The sequence below is a fragment of the Bacillus rossius genome, chromosome 1, assembly GCF_032445375.1.
Source record: "Bacillus rossius redtenbacheri isolate Brsri chromosome 1, Brsri_v3, whole genome shotgun sequence".
Classification (NCBI taxonomy): domain Eukaryota; kingdom Metazoa; phylum Arthropoda; class Insecta; order Phasmatodea; family Bacillidae; genus Bacillus; species Bacillus rossius.
In genome coordinates, this window is record NC_086330.1 from 180,544,532 (window position 1) to 180,561,998 (window position 17,467).

At 33.1% G+C, this 17,467-nt stretch overlaps 1 long non-coding RNA gene across 1 annotated transcript; it reads left to right on the forward strand.

Annotated features, from left to right (window-relative positions):
• Positions 1–508: 508 nt before the first annotated feature.
• On the forward strand, positions 509–8,631 carry LOC134527143 (uncharacterized). Its single transcript, XR_010074095.1, has 3 exons — positions 509–597; positions 1,062–1,207; positions 8,470–8,631. It is a non-coding gene; the product is annotated as an uncharacterized LOC134527143 (long non-coding RNA).
• Positions 8,632–17,467: the final 8,836 nt, after the last annotated feature.

Genomic DNA, 17,467 nt, shown 5'->3' on the forward strand with positions numbered 1-17,467 from the left:
GCTAAGATCCTGAGTTTCTCGCGAGCGGGCAAAGACACGCGTAGTTATCTACGTCCTCAACAGAGCGCACTAGCAGCAAATATGGTATAAGGACAATATGGGAAAGTAACCAAAAAAAACGGAGACACGGATGTCAGCGCCTCTAGCGGCGTGTACTGCTAGAACAATGATGAAGTGTAAAGTGAATGGCCGGTGACGGTATTTTGTGTGCGTGAAAATTGCAATTTATTGAACGAGTGGTTGTTAATTATGGCAGGAAAGATTTGTTCAATGTTCGGCTGCAATAATTATAACGTTGCAAACTGTTCCAAGTCGTTTTTTAGGTTTCCAAAGGACCCAAACCAGTAAGTACACTAGGCTTCGTTTCCATTTGTAGTATCGCTTAACATAATGTTTTTATTGCAAAAAATGCCTGTTATTGTATTAAAAACCTTTTTTGTCTTTCCGTAGATGCAAACAATGGGTGCTGATGTCTAGAAGAGCAGACCTCGATGTAATCTTAAAGAAAAGTGGGCCTGGTGGTTTATACACAAGAGTAATTTGTTCCGACCATTTCAAAAACGAGGATTTTCGCAATCGCAATTTGCCTTCACAAGGGTAAGAAGAACGTCAGTAATACAAATTTTTAGTTAAAATACGGGTTTGTTTTTAGCATGACTTTTAACTTACTGACCTCAACAGGTGACTTCTTTAAAGCAGCATTTGTGAAATATAGGTATCTCGCAAATAAAATTATATCCTGATCATTTGGTAAGTTGCAGACATTTCGCAGGAGATTGCTCTTAGAACTATTCAATGAAGCTCAAAATAATTAATAATTGAGCTACCATACAGTAACACATAACCTCAAGAGGGCTTGAAGGCTATATGTGAATTTACCAAATTTTGCCCAGTTATTAACTTTATACTTGTTCAAATAAACAAAACTGTGCGTTAATGGTATACATTTTGTGGAAAGCTGATAAGATTTAGTAAATATTGTCATATTGTATGTTCGTCTTAGGCTAATGTGGTACGTATGCATTTGTTTAAGAAGTTAACAGTTTTTCTTATATTTACAGTTTACTAAGGGGTGTTGTACCAACTCAAAACCTTCCTGCTTCGAAGAGCAATACCAACCAGCGTAAAAGCCCAAAGAAAAGACAACTGCACAGCTGTCCCACTGTAGATGAGCCATGCGAACTGAAAGACTTGTCTTTGGAATCAGGTATGCGTCATCATTAATTATGTATTTTATGTAAAAATATATCAATAGACGTAGTTTTGAGAAATATAACGTGCAAACTTAGTCTAAAAAGCATTCAGACTGTGTATAAGAGACACAGAGAACGAGAATAATTAGCAAACAAATACTGGTATCTCAAAATACATTAGGTACTATCAGACACCGTTTTAATTTTTACGAGCTAAAATATACCTTCAGTCTCCTTACAAGTAAAACATATGGGACTTTCATGGTTGACCTAATGGGGAATATTCTAGAACACTACACCATAAAATGTACCTGATAATATTTTTCTATTTCATTTATTACTGATATTACATTTTATTTATTAAGCATTTTTGTGCAGCCGACCTAAACCAACCAACCTTTCACTTTGTTTTCCATACCTTCTACAAAATACTCTCTAATATTAAAATAATGTTGTTTCATGTAGCTATTTTTTTAATTTTTTTTATGTAGCTGACCTAACCAACCTTTGCTTGGTTTTCAGTACCTTCCAGATATGATAGTAAGTATTTTCGGATAATCAAGTTGGTAACTTATTTTTCCTGTCGATAATTTTTGATTTAATTTTTTTATGTAGCTAACCTAACCTAACCAAATTTTCACTTTGTTTTCAGTATCTTATCAAATCACCTCGGCTCATCTATTTTACAATTAATATTTCCTACACTTACCTCGCATATAAACACCTTTCTTTAAATCATATACTTCCCCTACTTCCGGAATTGAATATTAGAGTTCACCCAAAATTTCTCCTAGTGTGTATAGGTATGTATATGTTGTAATTTCTTTGCATGTTGCATAATTGTTAAATTTAGAGTTGAAATGCTATTTGCAAAAGGAATATACTTATAAAAAAGACATAGCTTGGATGTAAGGTATTTTGTTAGTCGCTAATAACATTTTTATAATTTATGATAGCCTGCTGTTTTTAAAAATCATTTCTGAGAATTAAACTATAAAAGAAATTACCTACATGTGGTTGAAATAGTGTGACATATTGTTTTGACTGAAAGGTATTCATCTGCTATAGCATCCCACATAACCTCAATGTGTGGCATTGGAAGTTACCCAAGGACACTATAACACATGAAAGTTTCAGATATGTCGGATCGTTTACATTTGCTGTACTATGCTATTATGTATTAACCAAAGGATTAGTATAAATTACAATAGAGACATGAGAATATATTTTCTTTTAGATTAACTTGGGGGTAATATTTAAAAATAGAAACTAACTCATTTTCAGACCATCAGTTATATTTGATATAAAAAAAACTTTATGAGTATTACAGTATTACTTAGTTATTTATAAATCTTCATAAACAATAAATAGAATATCACTTGTTACATTTGTTACTTGTTACATTTGTTACTTAAACTAAAAAAAGAAAAAATATGGAGCCCCAGAATATTAAATAAATATTAACGTTACTTTAATTCATAAATTTATGTTAGCAAAACAAAATAAAAAATCAAATGATGAAAAATTTATAAAATGAATTTAGGTAGGTTGTCCACATTTATTGCCGAACACATGCTTCATGCGAAGTATGAAAACGAAGAATCACTTTCCTGAATTCATGAGTGAGTGAATCCCGTAGCCGTCAGAAAAGAGAGGAGAACATCCTCTACTCCAAACAAAGGGTTACAAGTAGTTCATAGCATAGCCGGCATAGGGAAGCACTCCAGATCCATGACTCGTGGGCCGCTATAAAAACATTTCAAAAGACTAATTACATGGTGAAATATTTAAAAATAAATGTCCAGCATGATTTCCAGAGAAATCTGCGAAAACTCACCCAATAGGCGGCTACCCAAACTTGAAACTACCGCATGGATGCGGTGGATAAATAAAGAGCAGAAATTAATACAGTTTTTCACATGATGGTCACCAAGAAGAAGGAAGTGACCATAGATGGCATAACACAGTTAGCCAAACATAGTTACAAATGCACAATTTAAAGAATAGTTCCGAAAACTGAATAGCACACTGCCTTGACGAAAATATAATTAATTAAACTTTAAAATAATTAAATTTGTTCAGAGTTCTTTTCTTTGATTCTTGATGCACTTAAATTGGATAATAATTATGTGATAATAAAATACAATACAAATAGTTAGAACAAAACATACCTTCACTTAAAGACAAAATTACAAATAAATTACCCCCATAACAGAAATTCTTAAAAAAAAATAAACCAGCGTTCAGTTTGCCGAAACAAAAAAAAACAACACACAAATAGTTAAACAAAAACGAGTGTACGCCCAGCTGAATGCTGCAATGGCACACACTCCCTCCCTCAAACCAGACGCTACCATCTTAAAAAAAAATATTTTTTTTTTTTAAAGTTGCCATCAAAAACAATTGAATTTACCAAAAAAAAGAGACATAAGAATTAATGATGTCAAAACTACAAAGACTGTATTAGATATAGAAATCAAGAACTTAAATTATTATACTGCTGAAGAAACAAACACCACAGACACGAGCATAAAACCCCTATATATTTACTGAGAAACAACAAAATATTATCCTTATAAACTCCATACTCAATGAGGAATATACACCTCTTCATACAATTATTAAAATAAAATGGGGACTATACACACCTGCATAATAAATCTTATTAAATGCTCGCTCAAGAAAATTATAGAAAACTCAGTCTCGAAATTGACATAAATCAGCTGAACGTAGGATACTCTCATACCTACGAGAGACAAATCTCAAGGCTAAAGTGTAATTTAAATCGAAGATCACAATACCAAAATACCGGTAAAAAAAATTTAGTGTGTGGTTGTAGAAACAAAACAGGACAGAAAGGTGGTACAAGTACCCAGGACAGCCAGCGTATGCTACAACAAAGAGGGACAAAACCTCAAACAAAATGCCCGTCGGCTTAAAAAAAAAAACTGGGAGGTGCCAAAATACAACAGGTCACACTCCCGATACTGGTCACTAAGATCCTGATCTTAAGATACCGCTCTGAACACTGCAGTTCAAACAACACATCATGATAAAATTTAAAAAAATGTCCAAATAGAAGATACCTAATCAAAGTTTAACAAAACTTATATTGACAATACTGATCAAATACGAAAGAAATATGAGCCACAAAAAAAAACAAAATTCTAAAATGCTTATTTAGCGACAACACAAAATTGAAAGAAAAATAAGAAAACGGTCGTCCAAAGGTGAATGACTAAGTCCCATACCTTAGATACTCAAAAAATAATTTAGTACCTGCAAAAGCAAGCTTGACCACTAACACAAAATTTAACATGAACAAATCTAAGATTCAGCAAAAGGGAAGTGAACAAAACTAACTGCCTGTAATTAATCGAAGAAAATGTTATGAGAAGAAATCAAAGTAGAAACCATACCTTAGAATGAAGAATGTGTCACTATAAGACAATCTCACCAAGCAGAACTCCACTACACGAAATTCACCAGAGATGGCTGAAACGGTGAGTCGCAGCAACACCGAGCCGAAGCTGCAACCACCCTAGCAAACTCCATGCAGCAGACACCCCACCGGAGAGATGTCATACAGCAACAATCCTAGTACACAAAATTAAAACAAAAGGAACATCTAAATTCAAAACAAAAAACTTGAAAAATAAAAACAAATGAAAAAATGATTAAGTTTATGACACTACACGGTGTAATGTGTGGAACACATGTGAAACAGCTGTATCGTGTGGAGAGATGTACAAGACACACACCACATCCCCACATGAACTAACACACACATAACCTATAAAACAGAAATTTCAAAAAGAGTATATGTTTTGGATGACAAGACAAGAAACAAAACGGATATATTAAAATGTTATTTTAAAAGATGACCCTAGCAAGACAAACAAAATAGAAAAGCAATAAATCAAGGTTAGCACTCAAAAAAAAAATTAATTATTCAAAAAACAATAAAATCACAAAACAAATTATTAACCTAAAATGAAACTATTATTAAAATGAGTGATTAGATCTTCCATGGCAGACATAAGATTTAAAACATGACAGAGGTCACCAAAAATAAGTGTTGGTGAAGCCTAACACTTAGAAAATTGTCCTGGCTCAACAGCTCTAAGGACCACCACAAGAAAAACTAATTTAGCAAAAGTTTGCCCACGGGCTAAACTTGACCAAAGTCAACAAAACATTTAAACAAAATCTAATGTCGTCTGGAAGTCACTTACTCCAGACAATACAAAATTGTAAACATGCAATGCATTAAAACTATAAAACTTTCTATATTAGTGCTTAAAGAAAAGATTCAAAAGAGAAACGACAAAATTCTAACAGAAGAAAACCACTGACCTTTTACTGCATCTTACTGAAACAAAATAATTAAAACAAAACAAAGCAAAATAGTGAAATTTAAATGAAAAAAATTAATAGGCTCAAGAGAAAAAATTTAAATGATGATCCAACACAATTTAAGACAAAAAGAATATATTACCCAAATACTTGATTCAAAAATAAATATACTGCAAATTAGATACTTATAAAACAATACCATAACCTCAATTATTAAACTGTGCAATGAAAAGCACTAGAACACACATTAAATGAACATAATAGGGAAACGGCAATATGTCTTTGAAAAGAAATCAATATCTAAAATACATACCCAAGATGACCTATAACAAAACATGGGCAGAAGAAACAACATAAGAGATTATTAAAACAACCTGCTATAAAAAGAACTTATTAAATGATGGCAACAAAAACTAAAAATACCTATCATGGTTAGGTAACGAAAAACGTGCCCCAATTGGTGATACACGAAAAGTAAACAAAACATCCTCAATTAAAAAATTCCCTGAAGTAACAACAGTAAACCACAGACCACTCAACACATGAAAATCTGCAATATAAGATTTAAAAAAATTAAAGTATCATGAAAACGGGAAATAATATTCAAAAAATTCTCTGAACAAACAAAACTTGCATCAATATTTAAACTGAAATACCATTTAGAATTATGTTAATAAAGAATATGCAAATAATATTATCTATCATTAAAACAATTACAGTTTTGTACTTTAAAATATTAGCTAAGAGATTACAAAAAAAATTAGATTACCAATATTAAAAATACTATTAAAATTCATAAAAAGAATTATTTAAGATTGCAAAAGGTAAGAGATATCACACAAAAGAGAATGTTTATGAGTTATTTTACACAACAAAATATTTAAGGTTATAAAATCTTAAAATTAAAATTATGATTTAGTTTCTTCACAATTATATATAAAACAAAATAATAACATAGTAAACAGCAAACCCAAGCTCTGCTACCATTTTGTGACATATTGTTTTGACTGAAAGGTATTCATCTGCTATAGCATCCCACATAACCTCAATGTGTGGCATTGGAAGTTACCCAAGGACACTATAACACATGAAAGTTTCAGATATGTCGGATCGTTTACATTTGCTGTACTATGCTATTATGTATTAACCAAAGGATTAGTATAAATTACAATAGAGACATGAGAATATATTTTCTTTTAGATTAACTTGGGGGTAATATTTAAAAATAGAAACTAACTCATTTTCAGACCATCAGTTATATTTGATATAAAAAAAACTTTATGAGTATTACAGTATTACTTAGTTATTTATTAATCTTCATAAACAATAAATAGAATATCACTTGTTACATTTGTTACTTGTTACATTTGTTACTTAAACTAAAAAAAGAAAAAATATGGGGCCCCAGAATATTAAATAAATATTAACGTTACTTTAATTCATAAATTTATGTTAGCAAAACAAAATAAAAAATCAAATGATGAAAAATTTATAAAATGAATTTAGGTAGGTTGTCCACATTTATTGCCGAACACATGCTTCATGCGAAGTATGAAAACGAAGAATCACTTTCCTGAATTCATGAGTGAGTGAATCCCGTAGCCGTCAGAAAAGAGAGGAGAACATCCTCTACTCCAAACAAAGGGTTACAAGTAGTTCATAGCATGGCCGGCATAGGGAAGCACTCCAGATCCATGACTCGTGGGCCGCTATAAAAACATTTCAAAAGACTAATTACATGGTGAAATATTTAAAAATAAATGTCCAGCATGATTTCCAGAGAAATCTGCGAAAACTCACCCAATAGGCGGCTACCCAAACTTGAAACTACCGCATGGATGCGGTGGATAAATAAAGAGCAGAAATTAATACAGTTTTTCACATGATGGTCACCAAGAAGAAGGAAGTGACCATAGATGGCATAACACAGTTAGCCAAACATAGTTACAAATGCACAATTTAAAGAATAGTTCCGAAAACTGAATAGCACACTGCCTTGACGAAAATATAATTAATTAAACTTTAAAATAATTAAATTTGTTCAGAGTTCTTTTCTTTGATTCTTGATGCACTTAAATTGGATAATAATTATGTGATAATAAAATACAATACAAATAGTTAGAAAAAAACATACCTTCACTTAAAGACAAAATTACAAATAAATTACCCCCATAACAGAAATTCTTAAAAAAAAATAAACCAGCGTTCAGTTTGCCGAAACAAAAAAAAACAACACACAAATAGTTAAACAAAAACGAGTGTACGCCCAGCTGAATGCTGCAATGGCACAATAGGTAGAAAGCCTCACATTAGAGATCATTCTTCTGTCCTTGAAATTAAGCTGATGTCATGTTTGTACTTGTGACATGTCAACCCTTACAGGCCAATATGTTGTTGAAGACTGATGTTCCACCATGATGACTGGTTACGAAACACAGATAATGTATTTGAAGTTTGACTTGGTAGAAATTTGAGGTTAGCGTGTTAAACGTTTATCCAAACAGTTAAATTAAAGATGAGAAAGTTCAAATGAAGGTTATTATTTCAGTGCTACTCTGAAAGGGAGCTTTGCTGACTACTTTGTATGTACATGCACTATGGAAGGGTTAACATTGACACACATTATCAAGACATCACTCCCAGCCTAGGTTTCCATAGTGATAATACCTTAGTATGTAGTTGTTATTTGGCTGATTTTGTTTGATTCATGAGACCAAATTTGGGTTTCTATATATGGTTGTGTTTTATTGAACATTCCTGTGTTATCATTTGCATCACAGTCACTTTATAATCTTGGCAATAGTAGTTTTTGACCACGTTATTTCAAAAAGGCTAAGTTAATTGCCCTGCAGTTATTGTAAACATGTCAGATACTAGTTTTGTGTGTTATTAGTTAGCAATAAAGTTCATTTTGTTTCAGAAATTCTTCCTGATGCCAGAATCCCAAAGCGTAGGAGGATGAATGTTGACCTCGAAATCAAATCACTGCAGCAGAAATTACGGCGAGCCCAGAAAACGGTTTGTAGACAGCGGAGACTAATACGGGCAATTAGGGAAGAAAAATCTGCTTTGGAGGAACAAGTGTCATCATTTAGTGTTGAAAACTTAAAAAAGTGCTTTGGTGAAAATAGTTTTTTATTGTCATTGCTTCTCAACAAAAAGAAAAAAGGCAGAAGTCGGCGCTATACTGAATTCGACAGAACTTTTGCTTCCGCTGTTTACTATTGTTCTCCAAAAGCTTACAAATTTTTGCAGAATTTCTTTGGGTTACCAACAGTAAGATCATTACGTTTGTGGCTCCAGGATCTTTCAGTAACTCCTGGTATAAACCCAAACATTTTGAAACTTCTGAAGTTAAAAATGTCGCAGTTGCCTGTTGAAGATCGGGTAGTATCTCTAGTATTTGACGAGATGTCATTGAAAGAGAACATTACGTACAATTCTTCTTCTGATGTTTTTGAAGGGTACCCTGATTTGGGAATGGATGTAAGGCATTGTGACTCAACTATAGATCCCCAGCTGTCTTTTGCCAACCAGGCTACCGTGCTGATGCTGCGAGGTTTGCGAAAAAATTTCAAACAAATTCTAGGGTACTACCTTACATCAGGCTCCATGGCATCTGAAACTCTGAAAGAAGTTATTCAACTTGCTGTTCAAAAATTACAGGAAATAGGTGTTGTCGTTAAGGCAGTTGTTTGTGACCAGGCTCCTAACAATTTGAAATTGCATAGAATCCTTGGTGTTTCACCTGATAATCCATACATTGTCTCAAATGGAGAGAAGATATACTTTTTCTTCGATGCACCCCATCTGTTGAAATCGGTAAGGAACAATTTAAAAAAATTTGATGCATTGTATAATGGAAAGGTGGCATCTTTTAAACACATTGTGGCATTTTTTGAAAAAGATAAAGTGATGAACCCAAGACTGGCACCTAAGTTAACAACAAAACATATAGAATTGCCACCTTTTCCCCCAATGAGAGTACGTTTAGCTACACAGCTTCTCAGTCATTCGGTCAGTCGTGGCATACTGACACATGTCGCTCTTAACAGCATGGTGAGCACCTCCGTTTTTACAGCACAGTTTATAAGTGACTTTGATTCACTGTTTGATGTTTTCAACTCAGCCCAGAAATGTGATGCAAAATTATTTCGAAGAGCTGTTTCAAACGGCAGTTCACACTGGAAATTTTTGGAAGAAATCGAGGCAAAATTACATAAGTTAACTTTTATAAATTCCAAGAGGTCTGTACCACCATGTGTGAAAAGTTGGATCCTCAACATTTCCTCAATTAAACAGCTGTGGGATGAAGTACACAACAGATTCAACTTCAAATTTTTGTTGACTCGTAGACTCACACAAGACTGCCTGGAGAATATGTTTTCTGTAATAAGGAGCAAAGGTTTCCACAATGTGACACCAGACTGTTCCAAATTTCGGTCAGCTATTAGAAGTGTGATGTGTAATCAGCTATTGATGCCATCCCCTGATGGCAATTGCGAGTTGGATTTCTCCAAATGTGTATTGCTGAAATCTGACTTCAAGAAGCATTGTGCTGGAATCGCTCTTACCAGTCCGGTGAAAATTGAGATAGGTGACGGTAGTGAAGAAGCTGAAGCTGGCATAGACATTTTACAAGAGAATAGTGTTGCATATGTTTCAGGATGGGTATGTAGCAGACTGAAACATGATATTTGTAAAAACCATCTGTCTTCATTGGAGGAATCATTCTCAGCAAGTAACATTCACATTTCTATGAAAAAGTATGACGACACAAATTTCTTGCACCCCACTTCTCATGCATCCATTCTTTCAAACAAAATTCATTCACTTTTCAAGAGTAAATTTACAACATTTCTCAATGAATCCCGTTCGGGTGTTAAATCCAAGTTGAAGGAAATGCTACAAGTAGATCCAGACTGTCCAGTGTGCCTAGATTGCATTAATATATATTCAGACAAATTTTTTAACGTTTTAATAAAGTGTTTCTTGAAAACAACTAACGATAGTGCATCAAGAAGTTTGCAGAAAAAAGAAAACAGAAAAGCAAAGAAAATATTGCACAAATAAAGTTGTGTTTTAGTTGTAAAACATTTTGTTTGCTACCTGCATGGAGATACATGATTGAGTTTTGTGTATCATCCGGCAAGCACGTGTGAAATATGACTGATGGTTTTTACATGCTTTATATTAGCTTCACCTGTATGTTTGTTTGTTTGTATGTTTGTAACCGACTCCTTCGGGTGCGATTTTGACCCACTTTAAACGGCCAGATTTCATTCAAACTTTGTAGATTTATCGAGGACCGATGACAATACACTAATTTGATAAGATTATTCCATTAATCAATTTGCAAAATAAGATTTTTGTCAATTTATATAATTGGTAAAATGAAGTAAAGACGTATTTGTTAAGAAAACAATTTAGCTCATGTGCGAACTCTTTTCTTTCAGTTTGTCTTTGGCGCGATATAAACAAAGCCTACTAAATATTGTGACATTTAATTAAATGAGAAGTGAGAGTGGGTTATGATTATTGTGAACAATATACTTTCTTGAAGAGAATATTATCTATATTTGTAAAAATATGAAGAAAGAAACCTGAAATAAGGGCTTTAAATGTTGTTTCTTTCGTTACATAGAGAAACACAATTACGTCTTTGTTTCATTTTACCAATTAACCAAGAGTGAAACATTATTATAAAACAACATTTTATGCAAATATTTCACGAAACATGGATAAATTGTAGTGTGATTTTGCTGTGAAACCAACAGCAGATGGGAAATCAAACACCATATGCATAACCTCAATAGCTACACCTGATGGGCAGATTTTTGAAATTCCACTCGAACACCAACCTGCAAATCTACACCAAGCAGTTACAAATACTCCAAACTATGCCAAGGTCAGTAACTCATTAAATAAAAGACATCAAACATGGAAAATATGGATAAGTTTGACAGTTGATATATCAAAAACATATTTGGATAGAGAGCAAAACTTACAGTTTAAGGATTTTTACCTGAAAGAAATTGAGGAAATAATTTTTAAAATAAGCCTAAAACAATAATGAATGAAAAATACTAGTATTATTGTGAAAAAAGCGTGGGGCACTTTGCATGGTGTCAATAGTTATAATTATTTTACTGACAGGTATGAGTAGAAGGATTATCATTTTGATAATATCTTAAACAGCACCCAACACTTTTTTTTTTTAAATAAAATAAATTTTTTATTTTACACTATTTTTAAATTCAATTTATTAAAATTTATTTTTTTATTTTTAGTTGGATTTCATATAAAAGTGTGTTTTTTAGTTTTTTTAAACTCTTATTTATTTTTTACTTTTTAGTTTTGTTTACTTATAAAAGCGTGTTTTTTTAATTTTTTAAACTGTTATTTGTTCTAATCTACTATTAATTCCATGATAACTATAAGTAGCTGTAATTATTATACAAATTGTTAATGTGTACAGCTGTATTGATAGTCAAATCTCGATTTTAAAAGCCATTCAAAAATTTTAACGTTATCAATATATACAGTGAGACTTAATGTTCAGGGTAGTAATTGAGTGTAAATACGTTGGTTCATGCATTGAGCTGGGTGACTGTGTCTTGGTTAAGTTCTATGTATTGTCCAGCATTCACATCTGACATGTGATACAACAGAAGAAAGCAATAACACTAATATTCCGAAAGAATAGCTCTTGTAGGCCGCTATTAAAAACATTGAAAGTTCTTATTTTGCCCAGTCAATACATCTATTCTATTTTGGCATTTCTTTCTGATTATTTTGAATCATTTCAGGTAAAGTCTTCTCTTCACTCATATTCCACAAGAATGCAAAACTGTATTCACTGTCCGCAAAATAGTCTATCCCAAAAAGGTCCGTATTACCATTGAATATATATAATGTATAGAAGTCGCGAGCCCAGGTTAAATTTTCTGTCCGGTTTCTAAGAAGAATTGTTGTAGTTCCAAGCTCCGCCGCTGCGATCGCTTTCATCGCTGGGTATCGGCCGTATACGCCCCTGGCGGTATTTGGCAGAACTAGGTTAACCAGCCCAGTCGTGACATCTTCCTTCACCCCCCCCCCCCCCCCCCCCGAAAATCACAGACCAACGATTCAAATTACCCGGCAGGTCTTATCAGCATCGTTAGGCGACCTTGAAGAGGAGCTTCCCTTACCGTCGTTTGAGAATGATGAAATCCCAAAAGAAGCTAGCCACGGAAATCACTGAATGATGGTATTCTTTACCCGAGTGAAGTGAAAATTAGCTATTAAAACTTTGTATTGGGCCAATAGTCAGTGTTCCGTTCAAAATATGGTTTTATTTTAAAAGTAAAATACTTATTTAAACTATATTTCGCGTTTGTACAAATTTACTTTTAGATATTGGCAAGGAAAATCAACATACCTTAAACAACCTTCTCTTATTCAACGTTATCTATTAAGTAGTAAAACAGGGTAGATATTATTTTTAAAAATAAAAAATGGAACCCACTAAATCAGTATTGGCAAGATATATATAAATTCAATATTAAAATACGCATATTAAATTTTTTTGTATTTAACTTTTTTCGGTAATAAAAATTCAGGATGATTTTGGTTTAATTGGTTTACGTATATTGCTATATTTTTTAAATCACATAGGAAAGGGAAAAGAGTACATCAGTGAAAATTCAAAAATTTAGTTTAAGTAATACTAGCCATACCAAAAAATCAATATGCGAGATAAGAAATTTGGTAACTGCTCTACATTTCAAATAAAAATGCATTGGTTTCATGAATACTGAAATGTATGCGTAATAAGGCATATTATGTTATTATCCTAAGCATGACTATAACTAAAAAAATTACAGTAATTTAAAACGATGGCAGTCTTAACATACAATAAGTGCGCGAGTCTTAGTATATTTTTTAATTGGCTTCTTCGTCAGATGGAAATGAGTTAACATTTCATCAAGGAAAAATATATTCTCAAAGTCACTAAACCGGGAGATAGAAAATAAGGTAGGTACTTAATTTTAAATAAAAGTTAAAATAGACTTACGCTAAACCAATTAAAAATAAGTCGTAAAAATATTTTTATTTATTAAATATGTTCTATACTTGACAGTTCTTTGTGTATAATTCTTCAAAAATCTTTGAAATTTAATACATATTTTCTTAAAATGGTAGAATATCAGCAATACCCGGAAATTACGTGAGCAAAGCCACGGGTTATTAGATACACTTTTATTATAAAATAAAAACAATTATACATTTGTAGTTCACGAATGTGATATTTTGTTTATTGCTTCACAACATTCATTTGCCAGTCTCAAATTTGATCGTACCACTCGTCAGAAATGTCACCAAAAATGAGAGATAGATTTTTTTTGACGAATTTCAATTACGAGGAAACCTTTCGCAAGACCTTTTTCTTCGCAGTAGTCACTGGGACACCATTTATTTAAATCCACTAAGATAATAAAATTGTATGTATAATGATTTGTTTTTGTATATTTATATAACTTCCCAACCAATTTTTAATGATTTTCATGTGAATAAAAACTTGTAAAGCAGTTTAATAAACTGTGTCATAATACTTCTGATTAGTTGGAAATACAAACTTTTCATCCGTAATATACGATGATAAAAAATATTTATTATTGCAAAATAATATTCACTGTTCAAATGCAAATTTAAATAGATTATTCATACATGTTTCCTGCTAATTAATGGTTTAACATAATAATTTTTAGTATAAAATCATTTTTCTCGTGTGTTAAAATGGGTTGCTAAAATGAGGAATTATAAATATATCACTTACTAAGTCCGTGCACAGATTTACACAAAACCGCAATCTTTTTTGGTAGTTTCTAATTTTGTGCCCTGAATAACATGAATTTGGTTGAATTCATACCAAAGTGAATTTTTTGAACAACTTAAATTGATGTCATAAATAAATATTTATTTTATATTAAAAATCCACAAACTGTTTTTAAAATATAATATTTATCACGCCAGATCGAATAATAAACAAAAAATAGCTCTTATATGTTGTCTGTGTTTAAAGAATTGTATTATAGTTCATGGAAATAATATTTACCTTTCGGTTATTAAAAGAAAATATATTTGTATTCAAAATACTTGCGCATCGTTTTTACGAGCATAACTTGTGTATCTAACCTCAAAGCAAGGAATATAAAGAGTGGGAACTCAATGCTATAACAAATACTCTTATTTTCTTTGGAGATCCGGGAAATGTGCGTTATTTATAAGCAACTTAACATAGTAAATCGTTAACTTTTCAGATCAATGTTGGCAAAATGATTTTTTTTTTGGTCATTCGTTAATGGGAATATTCACCATATAACGTTTAAGATTATTTATTTTGAATTACGAAACAACCAAAACATTATGTAAAAATACTTCATCTTATGTTAAAAAAATTTTAAACTGCATAGCCACAAAGTATGACATCATATCATTAGTTTCAGTTACTAATAACAACACGTGCACGCGTTTGAACAGTCATTAGTTGTTTCATAGCTACCAAAATCATTCAACGTTGTCAAGAATTATTCCAAATTATGTTTTGCCATTTTACTCAATGCGCCACTCCGTTAACACAACATTTTATAAATTCTGAACTACGATTGTCAGTATTTTTTTGTTTTACGTTATTACGTTTAAGAAATTTCTGTAGTTATCTTATTATTAAAATTAATTTTTGATGTTGGCATCTTTTAACCGCACTTTTTTTTTCGGTGGTCGTACTCCTCCAATTCAGTTGCGCCCGCCCGTATCTAAGCGCTCGGATTTCAACAAAAGGCACCGCCTCTCGATAGAGTGAGACAGAGAATTACGCGCACGACCTTGAAAAAAGCGACGCTACAGCGCTCTGGCGTGGAAGCTGGTAACTACGAGTACCCTCTTGTGGAAAGAAGAGCTGTCTAGCGGCGGAGCTAACAACTACCACAGTTTTGGATCCGAAAATTGGAATAATAAATCCTATCCCCTCGCGACTTCTATAAGTTATATATATTCAATGGTATTACACTGCAATAAAAGTGTTTGATAAGCTTTCCCATGATAACAAAGAGCTATGCAGGCACAACAACAAAGCTTCAAAAACCAGCTAAGAGACTGTTTAATAACAAATGCCTTTTATTCTGTGGACAAATTTTTAAATTGTTAAGTGGTGTCTCTTCTTAAAGGAATAACCGATTTATATGTCATTGTGATACTGATTGTAGAGTATAAATACAAGTATTATGTTTTAAAGTAATAATGTATGTATAAATGCAGTGTCCTAAACTTTGATCAATTTACTCTTACTTAGATTTTTATAACTATGATGATAATATGGCTATATATATATATTTGAAAGTGTATTTTCATTAGCTACTCATATTACATATATTTTGTATTTTGTCTTTCTATGATGTAGATTATTTGTTTACTATTGTTGTAATGTTTTATGTCTATCCATGTATTTCTTTACTTGTTCTACATCCTTGAGCCATCTTGGAACTCACTGAGGATCTATGTAATGTTTACTTAATATATATATATATATATTTTTGATGCCGACCGCCGGTGCTCCCTCTGGTTCGCACAGGCCGTTATGTCACAACACTTACTCTTAAGTGCATCGAACACGCCCAAGCGTGATGTCCACCGAGTGGGTGAAAGTGCGCCGCGACGAACACCAAGGCGACGACAGCGCCCGGCCGGGTGTGGCAATGCGCCTAATTAAATATGTTATTATTCTTTTAAATCAAAAACAACTAAATTAATAACAATTAAAAGATAATTAATTCAAGGGAAATTATGTCCAATTGTTTTATAGTCATATATTGTGAAATATGTCATTTAAGTCCAAAACTGGTCGGAGCTGTTTTCCCGCGCTGCACGTGTCGAGGCGCAAGGCCGCAGGGCAGTCTCGCGCTCAGTTACCGTCGGGAGCTCGCAGGGGTTGGACGCTCCGCGAACGCAGAGCCATCAACTTTCGCACTACATCCAAGTCTCAGCAATAGTGTAAGTTCTTATAATCCTTTTACCAGCTCTGCGCCGACCCCACTCAGTCGCACGATATTTCGTGCGACTCGTTAACTAATTAATTTTATCCCCCCAGGGAGCTTTGCATTTATTACGTAATTTCATGTCCAGAGATTAAGGACAGCGTAATTGAGTTACGCAGTTTCGGCTTCAAAGCCAATTGTTATCGTCGAAGACTCTTAGCAACGTGTGTCGAGTTCTTACTCGTTAACTTACGCCTCTTAACTTTCATCGTCTGTAAATGTGTAACTTGTAATGTGCAATCTAACCGAGTAATTTCTAATTAGAAAGTGACTTGTAACATGTGTGTTTCCAGCTTACCGGGTTTATGTACTTTTCGGGACTTTAATATTTCGCCACAGGTTAGATTGCAAATAACTTTGGAACATTCGTTTGTATGTGCCGTTCTCCATTTTTTCATGTAAGTTGTGTTTGTATTTTACGATTCTTATTTTAAATAAAATAAAAATATGTTCTTCCTTTTTCATTTGAGAGTTTTATTGTCCGAAAGACGAAACAACCGCATCCAAAACTACATATTTCGTGAGAAGCCGCCGAACGCGCCCTCCTGGTGCAGCGATCGACAGACAACAGGTGAGATCATGACACTGTGTCCTTCACGCAGGGAGGGCAGTCACATGACCTCACTGACCAATCACACACCCGCTTCATTCACACTACACATCCCAAGCCAATAAGAATACACGACACACCTTGAAAACAGTTTTCTACACACAGAGCCAGGGACTTTACATCCTCGTTCTCTCTCCCACACCGTGAGACAGTAATGATCACTCAGTTCCCACGACTAGTGGGAAATCCCAGCTTTTGTCTCTGTTGGCAGGGAATCACTGTTTCGTTCTCAC